At 40.2% G+C, this 2,985-nt stretch overlaps 1 pseudogene; it reads left to right on the top strand.

Moving 5' to 3' along the window:
- The first annotated feature begins 2,022 nt into the window (after window positions 1-2,022).
- LOC104983493 overlaps window positions 2,023-2,985 on the top strand; it is a 1,941-nt pseudogene continuing 978 nt past the window's right edge.

Raw genomic sequence — 2,985 nt, 5'->3', positions numbered from 1 at the left:
TCACAACTATTTGTAAGGCCTCCCCAGACAGCCGTTTTGCTTTTTTGCATTTCTTTTCTATGGGAATGGTCTTGATCCCTGTCTCCTGTACAGTGTCACGAACCTCAGTCCATAGTTCATCAGGCACTCTATCTATCAGATCTAGGCCCTTAAATCTACTTCTCACTTCCACTGTATAATCATAAGGGATTTGATTTAGGTCATACCTGAATAGTCTAGTGCTTTTCCCTACTTTCTTCAATTTAAGTCTGAATTTGGAAATAAGTAGTTCATGGTCTGAGCCACAGTCAGCTCCTGGTCTTGTTTTTGTTGACTGTATAGAGCTTCTCCATCTTTGGCTGCAAAGAATATAATCAATCTGATTTCGGTGTTGACCATCTGGTGATGTCCATGTGTAGAGTCTTCTCTTGTGTTGTTGGAAGAGGGTGTTTGCTATGACCAGTGCATTTTGTTGGCAAAACTCTCTTAGTCTTTGCCCTGCTTCATTCCGTATTCCAAGGCCAAATTTGCCTGTGACTCCAGGTGTTTCTTGACTTCCTACTTTTGCATTCCAGTCCCCTATAATGAAAAGGACATCTTTCTTGAGTGTTAGTTCTAAAAGGTCTTATAGTTCTTCATAGAACTGTTCAACTTCAGCTTCTTCAGCATTACTGGTCGGGGCATAGGCTTGCATTACTGTGATATTGAATGGTTTGCCTTGGAAACGAACAGAGATCATTCTGTCGTTTTTCAGATTGCATCCAAGTACTGCATTTCAGACTCTTTTGTTGACCATGACGGCCTCCATTCCTGGGCATTAAGAGTGTTTAAATCCAAACCCCTCAGATAGCACTCTAACTGGCCTGACAAATTTCCCTGGACTCCTACAGCTATGCATATGATTTGTTTACAGTCTCTCAGCCTAGAGGGGCATGGGAAGCTTAAGATATTCAAATAGCTTAGAGCCTCTCAGAGAGTTAGAAACTGTCAGATTGATGAGCCAATGCTTGCTGCCAAGTTTCCACATCCCCTGTATTGTATCCTTGAATGTGTATTAATTAATATAGTTGGTATGTAGAAAAAATAAGTAGTGGCCTTGGTGTTAGCAACTTTAGACCCTTAAAGTAATAAAATTTTTCCTTTGTTGTAAACCCACTGCACCTCTGCCCTATAGGAATGCAACTTTTTCTAACACCTTTGGAGGATGGTGCCAAACTGTAAAATAATTACTCTTAGAGAAAATGTCTTATGGTTGACAAACCTTTATCAGAGTCATAAAATGTTAATAGGCCTTCTGGCCAGAATATGATGTAAATCGCCTAAACCATTTGTGTATGATAAATTTGCAGGGAAGGAACCCTGGTTTCGATAAGGATCAAAGACTGCTGACTTTGCATGATTTCACATCCCCTATTATCCTCTATGTGCAACTTAGGGTATAAAAGCCCCTGTTGAAAATAAAGCTATGGGCCTTGCTCACCGAAGCTTGGTCTCCCCATGGCATTCTTTCTTTCACATTCTGGCTGAGTCTCCATCTGGAGCACGGAGGTCCTCTGCGACCATTTATTTGCCTGGGCTTCTAAGACCCACTTGAGAAGGTGCCTAAGGTGGGGCACCTTCTGCTGTTTGAGAGGGTGCCTGTGGCCTCTGTGGTCAGAGCTAACCTGATGTCACAGGTTATATTGATTTTCTGCATAAACCAAGCTACTCAGCCTCTTTTCTCCACTGAGTTTTACTGCTGAGCGATCCTCATTCTATTACTCTTTATATCTTTGATGAATATTTAAATAAAGCCAGTGAACTTGCCAAAGCCATCTCCCCTTCGAATTCCCTAGATCAGCTGGGGCTGAACCTTGGCAGATTATATCCTGGAATAATGCTCTAAGACACAAATTGAGGCTGAGATCTTATAATTTTATAGTTTCTAAAAAGCCTGTTACAGGACTGAGTACATAATGGGTCTGCAATGGGAAAATTATTCCAGGGTAATTGCACAGAAAATAAGATAAATACTATGCACAGCACCTGTGCTCACAGCTGGGCATGGCTGACACTTCCTGGGCTGCATGGGTGATTGGAAACATTGGCCCCAAGCCTGTTGACAAGTACAGAGTATGGGAGGTGGAGTGAAAACTACATGTGTGGAGAAGGAGTGTGGGGAAGAAGGAACAAGTGTGCATCAGGAATTGTATTAATCTTTGGTGAAGATTTTCCTTTCAACCCTGGACTATTCAAACTTTGTTACCATAGACATAGGGAACACGTTCTGACTTTTGGAAAAAGTGTGTTCAGTTAGAGAATATGCACTCTATGATTTGTATGTTAAATTGAAACATACTCTCAGGGAATCAGGAATTAATCACATGTTTAGGAATGTAAAGGAACACCTGAAGAAAAAGAGTGGGGGAATATGTGAATGACATAGTTATACATATACAGGAAATCTTGAAGTGTTATATGTGTTCTTGGAGTATAAATTATATAAAACCTGAGTGAAAATAACAGAGTGTTTAATTTCAACTCCTAATGAGATATAGAATTTTTAGAGAATTCTATGTGGCATGAACTTCCCTTTATACTGAGTGCAATTTCAGGTTTAGGTAAGAATCTAGGAAGTAGCTTTGAAGAGAATGAATTTTAATGTCAGAAAAAGACAGTAGAGGCATTTTGGAAGAAAAGAGGCTAATTAAAAAAAAGAAAAAAAAAAAAGAATTCAATGCACTCTTTTTCCCCGTAAGTACTTATTCTATACCTGGGTCAGGAAGATCCCCTGGAGGAGGGCATGACAACCCATCCAGTGTTCTTGCTCAGAGAATCTCATGGACAGAGGAACCTGGCAGGCTACAGTCCATGGAGTCACAAAAACGTCCGACAAGACAGTGAATAACACTACATTTCATTCAAATTTTGTTTCAGATTTCTCTGAATCAACTTTTATATTTTGTCCACAGGAACCAAGAAAACCAGAGTGCTGAAGTCACTTTCATTCTCTTGGGCTTCTCAGAA

This window comes from Bison bison, unplaced genomic scaffold (genome assembly GCF_000754665.1).
Source record: "Bison bison bison isolate TAMUID 2011002044 unplaced genomic scaffold, Bison_UMD1.0 scf7180017862870, whole genome shotgun sequence".
NCBI classification, from domain to species: Eukaryota; Metazoa; Chordata; class Mammalia; order Artiodactyla; family Bovidae; genus Bison; species Bison bison.
Note: the sequence above shows the minus strand (reverse complement) of the source record. Positions and strands in the feature narration are given on the sequence as shown.